The following is a 20,372-nucleotide window of genomic DNA, read 5'->3' as shown; positions in this document are numbered from 1 at the left end:
CCGGACTTGAGGAGGGCACACATCGTGGTTCTACCAACACCCGGGAAGCAGCCGGAAGAATGTGCTTCCTACAGGCTCATATCACGCATCAATGGAGAAGCCAAGATCCTAGCACGGGTTCTGGCCAACTGTCTGCTTGGAGTTACAGACTCACTTATTCATCCAGATCAGTGTGGATTTATGCCCTCTAAATCCACCCGAATGAACTTGCGACGGGTCCAGTTTGCCATTGAAAACTCCCGGTCCTCCTTGCGATTGACTTTGAGAAAGCATTCGACTTGTTCTACTGGGCAGCCCTCTGGGAGATTATGAGACAAATGGGATTTGGTGGAAACCTCCTGGAATAGGTACACCTGCTCTACAGTTTTCCTGAGGCGATGGTGTGGGTCAACAGGGTATCTTCTAGGAGCTTCGCTCTAAGGCGAGGGGCATGACAGGGGTGTCCCATTTCCCCCTTGTTATTTCCTGTTCCATCGAACCTCTAGCAATTAAGCTACGGGCTGCTCCGGAATGGGGGGGGTTAAATGGCCTTGGGGAGGGGAAGACAGGATCTCACTCTATGCCGACGACCTCCTGCTGTATATATGCAACCCTGAGACCTCAGTCCAAATAATAAGAGATCTTGCTGGAACACCAGAGATTCTGCAGGTTGAAAGTTGACTGGCTTAAATCAACACTCTTCCCACTGCAGGGGGGTGAATGGGCCGTTCCCCAAGACTACCCATATCTTGTCTCGATCTTGCGGTATGAAAACTTAGGCATTCATGTGAGCACCGGCCTAAAGGGCTTCTTTTAACTCAACCTCAACCCGGTAATAGATCAATTTGTGTTAGACACTGTCCACTGGCAAGTTGTACAGCTGACAAAAATGGGCAAGCTCCTGTGATTCCTATATGTGTTACAAAATACCATGTGTCCGATTGCTGCATCACTCTTTGCCAAGATAGAGGGTACCCTACATAGCCTGCTTTGGAGAGGGGGACAACCACGCATTGCCCTTAGAACGCTACAAAGGTCGGTATGGAAGGGCGGTTTGGGACTCCCATGCCTACAGAGATATTACTGGGCAGCACAGCTCTGTGTGGCCAATGAATGGATACATGGGAATTCACACACTCCACATGTAGCAATTGAACGGATTTGGACGGGGGCCTCTATGGGAATGGACCTGTGGGGAGAGACCCACCACAGATGAGACGCCATATTAGGCAGACCTAGATCACCTCACATCCATACATAGGCTGGAAGAACAAACCAACTATGGGTGAACCCTTGTGGAAAAATATAAACATGCCCGAAGTATGCAAACTAGGCCAATTCAGGAAATGGGAGGGACATGGCATACATGTGTTGGCGGACTTCCTACAGGGGGGACAACTGGTTTAATTTGAATTCCTGCAGGCAACATATGGGCTCCCCAGATCCGAACAGTATCGATATATACAAATGACGCATGCCATTGGGTTCCAATTCCCAGCCCTGCCAGAAGTGCCCAAATGTTCACCCATAGAAGCCAACATCTTACCAAACCACATTGCCACAAAAGCCACATCCAACCTGTACCACGTATTGACAGCATTTGGATCCCAAGCGCTATCCCAGCTCAGGGAGAATTGGATAGCAGAAAATCGGGCCATTGGACCCAGAAGTATGGGTAGAGGCACTTATGTTCGAAAAGGGAGATAGGTATAGATTCCAGACTCCGCCTTATACAATTTAAAGTTCTGCACTGGGTATACCGCTCCAGAACAGCCTTGGCTTGTGGGATGTATTTACCCATGCATCCGAGCCCTACCTCAAAACTGTGCAGTACTGACATGGAAAACCTCATGATGGCCAGAGCTTCCCAGAAAATGCACAGGGAAATGCATGAAGAATAGGCTGCCACTCATTTTGCCGATGTTATGGGCAGAGAAGGACACTGCCTAAAACCACCATTGGACTACCCACACAGTAGTCTGAAACCATTGGGAATGGCAATGCTGATTGCCAAAAGCAAACCCATAACTGTTGGGAATTCATTTTCTTAAATCCCAAAAAGGGGTGCAGTACCAGTACTCACCACTATCCAAAAGCCGGCAATTTAAAACAACACCAGATTTTACTTTTTTTGTGTAAAAATGAATGAACCCAAAGCAGGCCAAAGAAAGACTTACTGAGAGGTGGATACAACGTAAAGTGATATTCTGAAGTGACTTGAAGGTTTATAACAAGACTGGCTTAGCTGTGGATTTCAGCAGTTTAAGTAAATTTGGACTGAAAGACACTAAAAAAAATCTAAATGTTTAAATTGACTGAGTGACCTACCTTTGAGTGTCACATAGGTTGCAATTGTTTAAATGTTATAGTTTTAAACTTAGAATCAGCCTTCTAGCTGCATATGTGAAAATGTTTAGTTTTATTTGAATGCAGAAACTGGGGAACAGAAATGACAGCTTAAAGAGATTCCAATTTGCCTGGCAACTACCCCCATCAGGAGTGAAACTTGAGTCACAGCTGTGTTCCCAGGCCTAGCTGCCCTTTTGCTGCTCACACTAAGGATATGCCATCTATCTGATAATTGAATTACCTGTGCTCTGCAGGAAAGTGAACAAAGCCCTGTCCTGGCTCAGGCAAAGGTTTTATTGGCAGGAGTCGTAAATGGTCGTAAAAAGTGGCTTCCTCCTGAGGAAAGGGGAGGAGCACTGCCTGTGAGAGCAAGCTGGCTTGGCAGAACTGGAAAAACCAGAAATTCAACCTTGTGCTGAGGGTAAACCACACCCCTTTGGAGCCAGAACATAACTTTAAAAAGATGAATAACTCATAGAGCGGACATGTGAAAATTTTATAAATGATACCATAATTCTTGTGATTTTTCTGCCCACAGTTTAAGAGGTTTTTAGAACCGGTGGTATGTTCAGGGGGGTGTCAGCGGAAAAGTGGATATAACTCTAAATGTATGCATGTTAAAAATCTGAAACTTTATCAGTTAATGTCCATACTCCCTGCGCACATGTATGTAAAGTTGGGTCAATGTCAGAAATTGAAAAATCAGTTAAAAAGTGAAATATCTGCCATTTCTGAATGCAAGCTCTTAGAAACAGCAGATTTGGACAGAGACATGGCTAAATTCAGCCACACCATGTATATGTAATTTCAAGCAACTGTGTAACTGTGAAATATGTCTTTTATTATCAAATATAGAATATGTGCAATCTGACAGAGGAGTGTCCTATCTGCAAGCCATAAAATGACATCCCTCTGACTCACAGTTCATTCCCCAATCAAATGATAAATGGAAGTTTGACCAATTAGAAGCTGAGAGAGAGGTAGGGTCAGTGATGCTAGAACACACCCACATTCTAAACACATAAAAGCAGACAGACAGGACAGATAGGGGCCTTCAATTCCATTTGCTGCAACGCACTCTGCCGGACCATACAACATCCAGAGATCCAGACTTTACCTCCATCAAACCTCCAGAGAGCCAAACTAGAGACTTCAATCTATCCAGAACTAGAGACCAGACCAGAGGGAGAAAGCAGTACTGTACCCAGAGAGAAAGCAGTGCTGTGCCCAGAGAGAGACCCGAGCCCAGTCCAAAACCCTGACCAGATCCATGGCGAGGCCCATTTCACTCAAGAATATAGTGTGAGTACCTAGAAAACTGTGCAGAACCAATCTCTTAGTTAAAATAATATAATTCAATCTATTTAATCTAAGTAGAACTGCCTCCTAACTGTCACCTGTCATTTGTAAAGCTGTCACTTGTCATTTTCTAGTCGCAAGCTGCACTTGTCTTTTTGAACTTTAAAATTTCAAATCTGAAAAACGACCTTTATTCAATCGTTCATATCTCCGCAACCGTTTGTGCTAGAGACTTGCAGTAACCTTCATTTTGAAGCTGAGATCCTAGGCTTTCCTAGGACCCCAAAACGATAGAGATAGTCCTTGTGGTTCCTCTGTAATAGCGCTCGGCGCATCCGCGAATTTTACCGCGATTTGCAAATTTCTTCACATGTAAAAACTGCTGCTGCTTGCCTTCCATTTGCCAGAAATTCGTTTAACCTGCTAACTATCCCTGCATCATTGCTAGTGTGAGCCTGGACTAATATTAACTAGATACCACTCACCCTGAACTTCTGAAAGGGAATTAAAAGCATTTCCAGCATATTTCTCATCCATTGCTAGCACATATCAAAGCATTTGGGCCTGTGTTTTCAAAACTCCTATCTGTTTTCTGTAAGCTTGCTGGGGTGAACTGAATCACATTTGATTGCATTTCTGAGAACTGTGTGTTTTCCTTCCATTTCCTTGCCTTGCATAAAGGGGGGGAGGGGATTGCCAGAGAAAAGTGATTACATTGTTTTGTTGAAATCATATTGAGTATTTTCTGTACTGCATTTCATTCAACATTGCATCCGTTTGAACCCTATAAAGCATTCTCTACCACATTATACTTCTGTACCTATTTACCAGTGTGCTACCTTATCCATTTCATGTCAACTCCTTATTGATTATAGAGAAGCGTGTTAGCGCCAGATTCTCCGTTGTTAATATTTATCATATCAGATTAAGTGTGGTATTCAATTATTAATTTATTATAAAGTGGGATATATATATCTATTGTTTAATTTATCAAATAAACCTTTTAACTTGCAAAACAGAACTACTTCTTGGCTCAGTGGGGTCAGGGGGATTCCAAGAGAGGGGTGTTATATAGGGGTAGTCATCCAGAACGCATGAACTGGACCTAAAGATATATCAATAAGGATTTTCATTCAGTATTATAGACTAGGCGTTGACTTAGCTGTAGTGTTGAATTGAATCCTCTTACAAATTGGGGGCTCGTCCGGGATGTTGGGTTAGATTTACCACTTGTGCAGCTTAATACAGTGTGCTAACTGACGGGATACATACATCCGGTCGGATCACCACGCTGCATTACGCTGTGAAGCATTCCTCAAAAGGGACACTCCAAGAAAAGTTCTGTTCTGCAAAAATAAAATACTAACTTCTGTAAATCAGGACAGAGACCAATCTCTAGAATGACGACCTTGGTAGATATGAAAATAGCCAGAGAGCACTTCTTACATAAACTATTTGTGAGAGGTGAATGGGCTGAGCAGGGCCAGGATGCCTGGTTGCAGGCCATCACACGACAGGTCACTGAAACAGGGTCAGACTTATGGAGAGATCAGGGTCCATTACATGTGGCCCTGAGTGAACTATATATGGCTCCTAAAGCCAAAGAGGAACACAATAAGATTGCCAGGATAGCAGCATACCTGTACCTATATATGGGAGACATGCAGGATAGATGTGCTGAAAGCCAAAATCTGGCAAATAGGCAACAGATGGCATTACAGAAGGCCCAATCTGATCTGGACTCTTCTGAGCAGAGGCTGCAGAGGAGCCAGGAGTCAGAAGATGATAGTAGGCTGTACATCACTAAAATAAAGGAGGATATGGATGTGCTGCAAAAGGAAAAGTCAGAACAGGATACCAGATTTCTGGCCTTGCAGAAAGAACACCAAGAAGGTTTGGACTCCCTACTGCAAAGCCAGAAAAAGCTGGAGCAACAACTGGACTTCAACAGGGTATGTGCTGAGCAGGTAGTCACCCTGCAAGGCCACCTAGATAGAGTGAAGGCAGAGAGCAACAAACTAATTCTGAAAGACCTGGATACCCAGGCAGAGTTTGATCAGGAGCGCCAGAATGCTGGTGTCTTCCAAAGGCAAAGGGACGTCCTGGCAGCACAGATGCAGGCTCTCAGTCAGGAAAGGGATACCTTAGGCCAGGAAGTCTGCCATTTAAAAAGAAAAATGGAAGAAAATCACCTGACCCACCAGGGACTGGGTGACCTCCAAAAAGAACACCAGAACTTGCTAGAGCACACCAGGAGGGTGGAGGATGCTCTAGCAAGAAAGGAGCAGGCCAATAGGGACACAGCTCAGGAGGTAACCCTCCTGCAGCAAAGACTGGCCCAGTTCTCCAGGACCAACCAGGAAGCACAGAGGGAAAATGAGGCCCTCTGTCAACAAAATGATAGGCTCCAACAACAGGTAGCGATGCAGGAGAAACTGATAGAGTCGAGTAAGGCCTTAACAGAGGAACTGAAAGCACAAATGCAGGCTCTTGCATTGCAACAGGGAGCAGGGGCGGAGAGAGATGAGGTCCGCTGGGAAAGAGAGATTCCTGACCATAACCGCAGGAGCCCTACCACCAGGGGCCTTCATCTCCCCCAGTCCCTGGACTCTACCACCCCCATGTCCCCTGGCGCACATGAGCACAGGGCCACAGGGATGGCAGATTACTATCCAGCTAAGAGTATGGGGCTCATAGGCCAGTACCATTCAGGAATGGAGGGGTGGGCATCCGGGTATGGGCACCCAAGTACAGTACAGTTCAATGGGGAACCCCAGGAGAGTAGGCCCATTAAGGGCATCCTGAAAACCTCTGCCCAGTTAGGTCAGTGGAGGGGGTACCCATCAAATCCTGGCAGCAAGGAGGAATCTGAAGACTCCTCTGAACTGCGCAGGACACAGGAGACCAGGTCCCCACATTCTGCCAGCCATTCCCAGGCTCGCAGAATCCGGGAAAACCTGGAAGAACAGACGGGAACCTCTGGGAGCAGTGCCTCTGAGTCCGAGAAAGAATGGACAAGGGTTACCCGAACCAAAAAGGCCAATAAGGCAAAAAGGGCCTTGCTTAAGGACCCCTTAAAGCAGATTAAGGCGATCAGGAGCGTCATCACGCCTTACCATAAGAACGCTAAGTATTCTGTTTGGGAGCACTTAGAGTTGTTTGAACAAATGATGGAGACTTTCCATTTGAAGGACAGCCAAAGCTGTATTCAATATGTAAAGTGGACCTTCTCCCCGGAATACTCCAGTTTCTTTGCGGGGCTGGAGGACCAAAATCATTTAAGATGGTCCACCTATAAGGCGGCCATCTTGAAACATTTTTCTGTTCACAGAAATCCTCAAGAGGCTCGCAAGGCAGCCTACAATTTGCAATGGGGGGAGGATCAGGCCCCACAAGAATTTGTGCAGGAGTTAAAGCGTGCTTTTGCACAGACCACAAGAAGGGTGCGCACGGATAGCAGGGAATTTATAAATACGTTTTTCCATGCCTTGCCCAAATATATCATGACCCAGCTCGTGAGGGATTTTCACGAGAAAAGATCTTTAGACTGGGTCATTGAACAGGCTACCCGGATCTATGAGGTGCAGAAACCGGTAGATAGCAAAAGTAATGCCCAGAAAAACCCCAAAGCCAACAGCACCCCTGCTGCTGCCAAGGTGGCAGAGGTAAAGGTTACCCCCGTTTTGGATTTGGAGATGGGGGGGCCTAAAAACCTGCCTGCACCTAATAATGCTAGGCCCAGGAGGTCCTCGGGTCAGTCACAGACAGGGAGCCAAGGAGGCAGCCCCACAAATGGGGTCCCTCGCTCTCCTGATTATGTAAGTCCCCGTTACAAGGGAAATCGACCCATCCTGGGTTATGTGTGGACTCCTCCAGCCCAAGGGGGGGGATCCAGACAAGCACCTAACCCAGGGAACTTCCCTCCAAACTTCCCACAGGAGGGCAGAAATTTACCAAACCCTGGGCAGAACTTTTTCCCCAGATATCCACCCGACTTTCAGCCCCAAAACCATCCATCCTTCTTTCCCCAATTCCCTGAGCCCAGACCACTGAATCCGGGAGAGGGGAGGCCAAGGGTGGAGGGGTACCCAAATCTTCCCAACCCGGGGTATTACCAGAGGAGGGACAGCTACCCTTCCCGGGTTCAGCCCAGGGGAGAAAACAGGGCCCCGTATCAGCCTGAGCGGGTTTCCCAGTTAGAGCGCCAAGTTCAAAACATGGCGCGGGACCTGGGTCACATACTGAGGGCTCAGCAGAACCCTCAGATGGGCGTGCCGGCGCAGAACGCACCCAACTCTGGACCTGGTGCTCCAGAACAATGACGGGGGCAGCACCCCGATAACTCACCGGTTCCCAGGGAGGAGGCACAAAGGGAAGGGGGGTGTAAAGCCTTGGAGGAAGCTTCCTTCCTCACTTGTAAACAGCCCCTGGAAACCCAGGAACCGGAAACAAAATCTCTTGCCCCTGAAAGTCTGCCTCCTAAGGAGCAGAGGGGGGGTAGGAGAAACAAAAGACCCAAACAGACTCAGTTTGAGGAGGAGGTACAGATCTTCCAATTTGAGGGAGAGGGATCCTCAGAGGATCCTGGGAAAAGGATCTTCTCCTTCAGAGAGGGGGGAACTCCTCCCAAAGAAAAATGGGTCCCTAGGGATGCAAATCCAGACTGGGGAGATGTGGAGACTGAGCTACCGCCGCCCACCATCTCATCCCAGAACCAACAGCAAGAAAATCCCCTGGTTCAAACCCATCCTGGTGACTGCCTCCAAAAAGGGGGGGGGCGGCCCGGAACCGGAGCCAGGGGAACCCACAATGGCTCTGATCTCCAGTTGCCAACTCTTTCTTTCAGATTCCAAAGGCTCTCCACAGAATTCTGCCCAAATTTCTTCTCTTGCAATGTCCAAAACCAGAAAATTAGCCCACCAGTTGTCCAAAAATGTACATTATCTGTGCCCCCTTGAGGAGAAGGAGGGAAGATACTATGCCCCGGTACAAGTACAGGGGCAGGGTACAATCTCGGCACTGGTGGACACTGGATCTCAAGCTACCCTTCTGTCCAGAAGGGCCTTTGATGAACTGAATGCAGGAAGGGGAGAGGATTACCAAATTCCTCTCACCTCTCTTCCTGGACAACTGCAGAACTTTGACGGGAAGGAAATTCCCGTTGAGGGGACTGCAGACTTGGACATTAAGATCGGGCGACACAAGTTGAAACACCCGGTCATAGTTGTGACCCCAGAGGGCACCCCTTGTTTACTAGGGAATGACCTCCTGAGAAGGTTGTCACCCCTAATAGATTGTGTAAACGAGGTCCTCTGGACCCAGACTAGCCGACCAATAAAATTAAAACAGAGTGTCAACCATGTTAGTTTAAACGGCACCTGCCACATGGTTGAACAAAAATCTGACCAAGTAGAATTTCACTTCCAGAATAGCCAAATTCCAGACGTGACAGTAATAGCAGTAGGACAACAGACTGGTGATGGGGGGTCCTCTCTATTTCTGAAAATCAACCTTCCTTCCAGTCTAAAGTGGTACTCCACGCTGGAAGGAAACACTCTGAGATTCTATACTAATCCACAATCAGAAACTCCCACTCCTATAGTCCAGAAAGATGTGAAATCAGCTCAGAGCCTGGCTGATATTCAGCAAATTGGAGAGCAGTTGTTCATCCCTGTTCAGTTAAATGATGGGAAGGACTCTGTTCTCGCTCGAGTGTGTGTGAACAACAGTAAGAGCTTCATCAGTGAAGCCATGTTTCGCCAACTCCCAAAAGATCCAGCCATTCCCACCTTCAAACTGATAGACAAATGGGAAATGGACCTGGAAGCACCTAATTCCAAACATCTCCTGCCAAGCAGGTGTATGCTCAAAATCTCCATTGGCAACAAGAGCATAGTCCACAATTGTTGGGTCGTGCGAGACGTCCCTGCCGCCTTTTACTTAGGCAGTGACATTCTCAATCGCTTTGCCATTAGTTTGGACCTAATAAACTTCAAAGCTTGGTCCCGATTAGCGGATAATCCCATGGGCTTTGATGATCCAGAAAAAGCCTTTAGGTCAGCTCAATTGCTACCTTATGCAGTTGAAATTCAGATTAAAGAGGAAGTCACCATCCCAGAAAGGACCCGACAATTCTCCCTGGAAGTGAAAGTTAAAAGGGGACAAGAGTTGAAAAACCCTGATGCTTACATACATCTAAACGCTTCTCTCCAACAGCAAGGGTTGGGGGTAAACCCAACTCCATTAGTCAACATAGAACATGACACCATTCCAATAGAGGTGGATAACAGCGACTTAAAGAGTATTACTCTAGCCGCAGGCACCATTATTGGAATGGCGGTTGATGACCGACCTTTTTCCATTGATTTAGGTAATGAACTGTTAGGACCAATCCCCAAGGACTGTTTTGACAGTGACAGTGAGGACAACACAACACCAGACAGGATTTTTACCCGGCATGGGGGGAACTTCCTGGTGTACACTTCCTGCCCCTATGGTAAGGAAGATGTGACTTGTGACTTCAGGAGGGATGAGGTGATTTTCCAGGTCCATGAGGGCTGCCTTTCCCACCTGAAGCCTCCGGTCCAAATCAGCACTCTAACCAGGGACTTCTCCACCCAGCTGGAGGAGGCCGCTGAAATAGCCAAACCAGAAGTCTTTCCAGGCTTCAGGCAGATGGTGGAAGAGAGAGTCAACCTAGCTGATGCCTGTCTGACTCTGGAACAAAAGCAAAAGTTGAAACAAGTTTTCTTGGATTTCCAAGATCTCTTTGCGGTAGACTCGTATGACTGTGGTCGCACTGACATCCACACAACAACAATCCCCACGGACCCTGGCATGACTCCTGTGTTTGTGAAGCAATATCGCTTGCCTCTCGCATCAATGGAGTCCCTTACTGAAATAATTAAGAACCTTGAGTCCCGGGGAATAATCCGTCCAGTCCACAGCACCTTCAATAATCCGGTGCTGGGGATATTAAAGCCAAATGGCCAGTGGAGACTCTGCGCCGACCTTAGGGAGCTCAACAAACGGGTCCATACTTCCCGATGGCCTCTGCCCTACATTGACCAAGGGCTGGCCCAGATCCAGGGGTCACAGGTATTCACTGCAATAGACCTGACCAATGGATACTGGACTGTGCCTGTCAGTAGGGAGGACCAATACAAGCTGGCTTTTACCTTTGGGGGCCAGCAGTACACATGGACCCGGACTCCCTTCGGATACCTCAACTCCGGCAATGAATTCAACATTTTCCTACATAAGGCCATGCCCGACTTGGGTGCAAGGGGTAACCTGGCTTATGTAGATGATGTCCTCATCAAAAGCTCAACTGTTGAGGAACACATAGCGGAGATCCGTTATGTTCTGACACAGTTGAGGGCCGCCGGAGCAAAACTTTCCTTTCAGAAAGCACAGTGGTGTAAAACCCGTGTTAATTTCTTGGGGCATGAGATTACTCCTCAGGGTCTTTGTCCCCAGGAAAAGAAAGTGGAAGCACTTCAGAAACTGAAAGACCCCACAACTCTGCGGGAACTAAGGAGCCTCCTTGGACTGACTAATTACAGCAGAAAGTTCATTGAGGGCTACGCAGAGATCACCAGACCCCTGATTCATCTCCTGAAGGGGGGGGTCAAGTGGGAATGGGGTCCAGAACAGACAGAGGCAGTAAAACAACTCAAAAGAAGCCTCTCACAAGCGCCCTGCCTAGCTTACCCTTTCAGAAACAAGGAGTTCTTCCTGGAGACGGGGTTCTCTAATACGTGCTTGACGGCAGTATTATATCAAAAGCATGACAAGGTCAATAAAGTAATCTCCTATGCGAGCAAAACTTTATCCTCTGTGGAGGAAAAATTCAACGATTGTGAGAAGGCACTCCTGGCAACGGTGTGGGCATTGAAGAATTACCGCCCGTTTATCCAGGGGGAACACATCATAGTGGAGACTCCACACCAGCCTCTGCAATATCTCCAAAGTGACAGAATCCGGGCCGGAAATGTGAGTAATTCCCGAATTACTTCCTGGATTCTGTCAATGCAAGGCTTTCCTGTGGAGGTCCGATATGGCCAAAACAAGAAGAGTCCCCTCGCGCAAGGTCTGGCTGACTTGCATGATTGTGCCAGAGAAAACTGTCTCGAGGACGAAAGTCTAAAAATCAAGGACAACATGGAGGCATACCTTAATTCCCCACACAAGGTCTTTGAAGAAGACAAGTGTGAGGGAATGCCCACTGTCTATGTGGATGGATGCTCTTACCATGTTGACAACAACGGGGAGAAAGAACTGGTGGCCGGCGTAGGGAATGCATGGGTGAATGAGTCCCCAGAACCCTCCGCTGGATACAAAATTGGTCCCCGAAGTAGTCAGGTGGCAGAATTGATGGCTGTGCATCAGGCCATCCTCACTGCTGTCCAACATCAACTCCACGAACTGGTCATAATCACAGATTCGGATTATGTACGGAACGGGTTCGTGGAGCACCTGGTTAATTGGAAAACCAGAGGCATGTTATGTGCTAACAACAAACCCTTGAAACATGGGAAGTTGATCCAAAACATTGATGATCTGGTCACATCGAACGAGATGACCATCTATTGGAAGAAGATCAAGGGTCATTCCAAAGTAGAGGGACCAGACAAAACTGGAAATGACTTAGCTGATCAGTTGGCCAAGACCGGGGCCATCCAAGGGGATCTAATTGAGATTGAGTCCCTGTTGGGGGAAATCCAGGTCACTGCTATCACTAGGTCCCAGACAAATGCTCACAACGACCTTTCAATTGCACAATGGAGTAAGGAGACCCCTGATGCTGATTTGATTACCGCTCAGAAGGGGGATCCAATTATTGGTAAATTTTACCAGCACCTTGAGGACCCTGAGAACTTTCCCCTGACGGATACCGATTACATTGGGAAAGAGGACCTAAGAGTGTTGATGAAATGTCCAAAAATGTTCCGAATCCAAGACGGTTTGCTGGTAAGGAAATCCAAAGCTGGCCACGATCAGTGGGTGGTTCCTACCTCATTCCGAAGCCTGATGTTAAGTCACGCCCATGATGCGGCCACCGCCGGTCATAGGGGGTTTCACACAACATTGGAAATCTTAAGAGAGGTTGCATACTGGCCACACATGGGGCAGGACCTCGACCAATACTTGAAGGGGTGTCTTGTGTGTGCACAGTTTCAGCCATCATCCCTCACACACCGTGCGCCTCTCCAAAAGAGGGGGATGACACTGCCATGGTCAGATTTACAAATCGACTTTGTAGGCCCTGTGATTCGCTCGGCTAGGGCGAATAAGTACATGTTGACTGTGACATGCTTGTTCACCAAGTGGGTGGAATGTCTCCCAGCCCCAAACTGCAAGGCAGAAACGGCAGCTGCCTTGATGATTAACCACATCTTTTCCCGTTTTGGTCTACCTCAAAGGATTGAGTCAGACAGAGGTAGCCACTTCACCAGTGAAGTAATGACAAAGATGTGGGAGATACTGGGGGTCAAGAGAAAGCTGCATATTGCTTATAGACCAGCTTCTTCTGGGGCAGTAGAGAGATATAACCGGACAATTGTGAGCATATTAAAGAAGTTTGTGGCAGATTCTGGGCCAAGTTGGGATATCCGATTACCTCTGGTCCTAATGGCCATCAGATCTACCCCTTCATCTGCAACCAAAATGTCACCATTTGAGTTGATGACTGGACGCAAGATGGTGCTTCCTCAGCATTTGCTCTACAGGACCCAAGAGCAGACACTGATAAATGCCTCCACTACTCATGAGTATGTAGAGAATTTAAGGAAACACCTCCAACATGCTTTTGCTTATGCTCAGCGGAATCTACAAAGATCGGCTGATAGCATGAAGACCCATTATGACCTGAAAACTTCCAGGAAGGAATATCAGGTGGGAGACCGGGTCTATCTATACAACTTCCAAAGGAACGAGGCCAAGCAGCGCAAATTTTTGCCTACATGGAAGGGACCCTTTGAGATTGTCGATAAGATCTCCCCTGTGGCCTACAAGATCCGCATCCCCAAAGGCGGTTCGCAGAGGGGGAAGACAAGTGGGCACACATAAACCAGTTGAAATGTTGCCATCCCAGGCACACTCTGCAACAACTGGAGGAATCCTCTGGAATCCTAGCGGGTACTGTCTCAGACTAATTCAGTTCCAACCATAAAACATACCACATCTAGTCTCTAAAATATTGTGATTTGCATGAAACTGTCTCTTAGTTATACTGTTTTTATTTTTTCAAAATAAGAATGTAATGTTTCGTGATGATGAAATGCATATGCTGTCCCACCATCTCAACAGTGGTGGAAAAACGTCTATGAGTAGGTATTGCCGCTCTTCCTTTGTCGTCCTAGGAGAAAGAAGACCTTGAGACTGGCCAAGGAGGACGATCCGGAGACCGGGAACGAAGATCCAATGGGCCCAGTGTACCGCCCAATACTCCCATCAGGACCGGCGAGGAGAACCGATCGATCCGACCGGATGGAGGAAAAGATGCTGAACTGTGCCATTTATTGGAAGAAGATGAGGAAACATCCCAGGTCTTGCGAGTCCCATTCGTGAAATAGAATGGCCATCGCAAGAGGGGGGCTTGTGGGATGTATTTACCCATGCATCCGAGCCCTACCTCAAAACTGTGCAGTACTGACATGGAAAACCTCATGATGGCCAGAGCTTCCCAGAAAATGCACAGGGAAATGCATGAAGAATAGGCTGCCACTCATTTTGCCGATGTTATGGGCAGAGAAGGACACTGCCTAAAACCACCATTGGACTACCCACACAGTAGTCTGAAACCATTGGGAATGGCAATGCTGATTGCCAAAAGCAAACCCATAACTGTTGGGAATTCATTTTCTTAAATCCCAAAAAGGGGTGCAGTACCAGTACTCACCACTATCCAAAAGCCGGCAATTTAAAACAACACCAGATTTTACTTTTTTTGTGTAAAAATGAATGAACCCAAAGCAGGCCAAAGAAAGACTTACTGAGAGGTAGATACAACGTAAAGTGATATTCTGAAGTGACTTGAAGGTTTATAACAAGACTGGCTTAGCTGTGGATTTCAGCAGTTTAAGTAAATTTGGACTGAAAGACACTAAAAAAAAATCTAAATGTTTAAATTGACTGAGTGACCTACCTTTGAGTGTCACATAGGTTGCAATTGTTTAAATGTCATAGTTTTAAACTTAGAATCAGCCTTCTAGCTGCATATGTGAAAATGTTTAGTTTTATTTGAATGCAGAAACTGGGGAACAGAAATGACAGCTTAAAGAGATTCCAATTTGCCTGGCAACTACCCCCATCAGGAGTGAAACTTGAGTCACAGCTGTGTTCCCAGGCCTAGCTGCCCTTTTGCTGCTCACACTAAGGATATGCCATCTATCTGATAATTGAATTACCTGTGCTCTGCAGGAAAGTGAACAAAGCCCTGTCCTGGCTCAGGCAAAGGTTTTATTGGCAGGAGTCGTAAATGGTCGTAAAAAGTGGCTTCCTCCTGAGGAAAGGAGAGGAGCACTGCCTGTGAGAGCAAGCTGGCTTGGCAGAACTGGAAAAACCAGAAATTCAACCTTGTGCTGAGGGTAAACCACACCCCTTTGGAGCCAGAACATAACTTTAAAAAGATGAATAACTCATAGAGCGGACATGTGAAAATTTTATAAATGATACCATAATTCTTGTGATTTTTCTGCCCACAGTTTAAGAGGTTTTTAGAACCGGTGGTATGTTCAGGGGGGTGTCAGCGGAAAAGTGGATATAACTCTAAATGTATGCATGTTAAAAATCTGAAACTTTATCAGTTAATGTCCATACTCCCTGCGCACATGTATGTAAAGTTGGGTCAATGTCAGAAATTGAAAAATCAGTTAAAAAGTGAAATATCTGCCATTTCTGAATGCAAGCTCTTAGAAACAGCAGATTTGGACAGAGACATGGCTAAATTCAGCCACACCATGTATATGTAATTTCAAGCAACTGTGTAACTGTGAAATATGTCTTTTATTATCAAATATAGAATATGTGCAATCTGACAGAGGAGTGTCCTATCTGCAAGCCATAAAATGACATCCCTCTGACTCACAGTTCATTCCCCAATCAAATGATAAATGGAAGTTTGACCAATTAGAAGCTGAGAGAGAGGTAGGGTCAGTGATGCTAGAACACACCCACATTCTAAACACATAAAAGCAGACAGACAGGACAGATAGGGGCCTTCAATTCCATTTGCTGCAACGCACTCTGCCGGACCATACAACATCCAGAGATCCAGACTTTACCTCCATCAAACCTCCAGAGAGCCAAACTAGAGACTTCAATCTATCCAGAACTAGAGACCAGACCAGAGGGAGAAAGCAGTGCTGTACCCAGAGAGAAAGCAGTGCTGTGCCCAGAGAGAGACCCGAGCCCAGTCCAAAACCCTGACCAGATCCATGGCGAGGCCCATTTCACTCAAGAATATAGTGTGAGTACCTAGAAAACTGTGCAGAACCAATCTCTTAGTTAAAATAATATAATTCAATCTATTTAATCTAAGTAGAACTGCCTCCTAACTGTCACCTGTCATTTGTAAAGCTGTCACTTGTCATTTTCTAGTCGCAAGCTGCACTTGTCTTTTTGAACTTTAAAATTTCAAATCTGAAAAACGACCTTTATTCAATCGTTCATATCTCCGCAACCGTGTGTGCTAGAGACTTGCAGTAACCTTCATTTTGAAGCTGAGATCCTAGGCTTTCCTAGGACCCCAAAACGATAGAGATAGTCCTTGTGGTTCCTCTGTAATAGCGCTCGGCGCATCCGCGAATTTTACCGCGATTTGCAAATTTCTTCACATGTAAAAACTGCTGCTGCTTGCCTTCCATTTGCCAGAAATTCGTTTAACCTGCTAACTATCCCTGCATCATTGCTAGTGTGAGCCTGGACTAATATTAACTAGATACCACTCACCCTGAACTTCTGAAAGGGAATTAAAAGCATTTCCAGCATATTTCTCATCCATTGCTAGCACATATCAAAGCATTTGGGCATGTGTTTTCAAAACTCCTATCTGTTTTCTGTAAGCTTGCTGGGGTGAACTGAATCACATTTGATTGCATTTCTGAGAACTGTGTGTTTTCCTTCCATTTCCTTGCCTTGCATAAAGGGGGGGAGGGGATTGCCAGAGAAAAGTGATTACATTGTTTTGTTGAAATCATATTGAGTATTTTCTGTACTGCATTTCATTCAACATTGCATCCGTTTGAACCCTATAAAGCATTCTCTACCACATTATACTTCTGTACCTATTTACCAGTGTGCTACCTTATCCATTTCATGTCAACTCCTTATTGATTATAGAGAAGCGTGTTAGCGCCAGATTCTCCGTTGTTAATATTTATCATATCAGATTAAGTGTGGTATTCAATTATTAATTTATTATAAAGTGGGATATATATATCTATTGTTTAATTTATCAAATAAACCTTTTAACTTGCAAAACAGAACTACTTCTTGGCTCAGTGGGGTCAGGGGGATTCCAAGAGAGGGGTGTTATATAGGGGTAGTCATCCAGAACGCATGAACTGGACCTAAAGATATATCAATAAGGGTTTTCATTCAGTATTATAGACTAGGCGTTGACTTAGCTGTAGTGTTGAATTGAATCCTCTTACAGCTCGGTGGGGGATTATAGATCGGGACAATTGCATGCATTGTGGGATGGAAGGAGGCACCTTTTTTTCACACATGGGGCGTCATTACGAGGTATGGGGTAACCCCTTACCGGGTACTGGGTCCCAGTTCCTCGAATGAGGAATTACCGGGCCATTCCAACCTTGGAGGCCCTGGTAATTCCTCATTCAAGGAACCCGGACCCGGTACCTCCCCATTCACATTCGAGCTCCCATAGGGCTCAATGGGAATGGGGAGCATGCTAACACAGGCCCGTTAATAATGGGCCCGTTGTTAGCATGCTGGTGTCCTCGCGGGACCCGCTAAGGACGCCTGGTTTTACCAGGCGTTCCTACCGGGTCCCGCGAGGAGACCTCGTAATGGGGCGGTAAGGGGTTGACGGCACTGGCACCTTTACCGACGCAGTTAAACCCTTACCGCCCACCTCGTAATGAGGCCCATGGTGTGAATGCTCGCGGATAGAGGTTGTCTTCAGAAGTTCCAGACGGTATGGAGCAAGTGGGAGGAAGTGGAGTGAACCATGAAGCTAGACTAACCTGGCCTGCCCTCCCCTGGCCGATGGTCCTGCTTAAACAAGGCCGGAGCAGCACATATGTCCTAACCAACCCCTTTGACTGTTGTGCTAGAAACCGCAGGACACTATGGGAGCTGGGCAGATGGCAAGCCGACGGCTAACCCGTGAGATCAGGGGTGCAAAAGCAACTTGGTAGGGCTCACCCCTATTTGGACTGACTTATCTAAGCCAAGCTACTACCCTAATCACTGTGCCAAGAATGTTGTGACCGGGACCAGGTCTTTTTGTTTAGACTAACATGGACTTCCTGAAAAGCACCCAAGTTTATATAGTTGAAGTAGGAACACCCCTTAGAGTTAGGGATAAATAGGTTTGGTTTATTATTTAATATAAGTCTATAGCAACCACTTTGGCACTACTTAGTAAGTCTCTTAATTCCTTGTTACCACAAAGGATATTACATATCGACCGACCACTGTTGAAGACTTCACTGGCACCTGTAGGAGCATCTGGGACACTGACGTACATGCGCGCACACAATCACGATCGGTAGCACCTGTACCCCACCGCTCATAGGAAATAAGGGCCCACTCCTGCCTTTACGCAGGCTACCCATTAATGGCCAGCAAATGGACAACAGATTAGTATAGACTTTACTGTCATATACAACAAATGAATAGATAGAAACAATGTCCTTGTTTCCAGTAAGGAGCGAGCAGAAGAACAGGACACTGACGATCCAACACCTTGCGATCGCGGCAAGAACTACAAGGTGTTCTATGGACGGAATAGGAAGTGAACGCGCATAGTCTCGTTGTTCATCCCCCCAAGCCTACAATTTCCTGCCCACAGGGGATGGAAGGGATTGCCTGACCTGTTAAATACAGATAGATGCTGGATTTGGAATTGCCATTTATAAATTACTGGCCGTGAAGAAGATGGCATAAAGTATACCCGCCATCGAAACCGGTTGACCAATGGGTCATGTGTGGCCTCATGACCACTACGATATCACAGACAACAAAAGGGGATACGACAGGAAATTTTAGGTTAACTCATGTATAGTGAGTCTTTTAGGTGTTCTGAACATATGGGACATTTTTAGACTATAACCAAGTATGAGCACAACCCATCTTGTTTGGTATATTTGACCTCTATGGGTGAATAAATTACTTAAAAGTCCCAAGGTCCAATATATTTCTATCCAATCAGCTAATCAGACAGGATCTAATATCTAGTCCTGCCTGCAAAAAACACAAGAAACATTGAGGGGTTGTTCTCTGATTTTTTAAGCACAGGAAATTCGATATACCTAATCCAATTAGTAGTGATGAGGGACGGCTTCTTCTCCTATCCCTATTAGATAGGCGGCGCACCACCCATAACCTAGGGAAAGGCACTCCTGACAGGGTCAGGGTGTTCTTCTACTAGGGATAGTCAGGACATTGTTTCTATCTATTCATGTGTTGTATATGACAGTAAAGTCTATACTAATCTGTTCTCCCAAGGAACTGTTTATGTTGTGTTAAAAATACTGTTTTTCTAACAGTTAGAGAAGGTAATAAGCTCCACTTAAGGTAAAAACCTCACCCTGTTTTTGTAGCAGCAAATGGAGAACACATCTCCTGACCTTTATGAAATGTACCATACATGCTATGGTGCCCATGAGGCAACACAGACCTTATTACAATGCAGTTAAACGAGATTCAGATTCTGTTCAAAATGCTGTTTCCAATCCAATTGCCTTGTGTCGCTGTGCGCGGTCAAGTGCCGTCCAGCCTGGCATGCAATTGTTAGACACTGAGCCCCACTTGTTTGGGGGAAGAGGCACTCATAGGTTCTGATTTGTTAAAGGGCCCTGCCTCTGAGGAAGTCAGAGCACAACAAACTTTGAGGCACAAGAACATTTATGGCTGGTGGTAATCAGCAAAAGAGAAATGGGTCAGTTTATTGCTCACCTCTGTGTGCCATGTGAGCACTGAGCTATACAATTATCATAGAGATGCTGAGAGCCTGTATTTCGTGGCTGTAGGTAATAATGGGCTGCGTGTCAAACAATCAGCCGCATACAGCATCTCCCAGAATGCATGCAAGCTGCAAGTGAAACTTCACTCATTGTGTGTGGGAGCCCAATATCACAAATGTTATCTGGCTGTCTACATACTTTGGCTGTCGTTGCTGGGTGTACGACAGTGGCCGAGTGCTTCAACTGCATTCATGTTGCCCTTTGAAATTAGGACTGAACCTGGGGGGAACAAATCTGAAAAGGTGCTTAAAATTGTTAATTGTGGATAGATTAATGTTCAACACAATTAAGCAATAAGCCCCGAGCTGGGTGTTGGGAGATAGAGGGGGGATGATATTATCGCTTCAGGTAATGCCATGGGCCCATAGTTAATGCATGCCCCGGGGCATTACCTAAAGCGGTAATGCTCCCCAGTGAGGGGATTATTGCTATTACCACCGAGGCCCGTTGGACTGGGGTACTAATCGTTTTTTTTTAAGTTTCACAATTTACAAAGAAAAGAAAAAAAGAAAAATATGGCTGCCATCT

Source organism: Ambystoma mexicanum, chromosome 2p, assembly GCF_040938575.1.
Source record: "Ambystoma mexicanum isolate Mex_15411 chromosome 2p, UKY_AmexF1_1, whole genome shotgun sequence".
NCBI lineage: Eukaryota > Metazoa > Chordata > Amphibia > Caudata > Ambystomatidae > Ambystoma > Ambystoma mexicanum.
The sequence above is the reverse complement of the archived record's forward strand: the minus strand, read 5'-3'. Positions refer to the sequence as shown.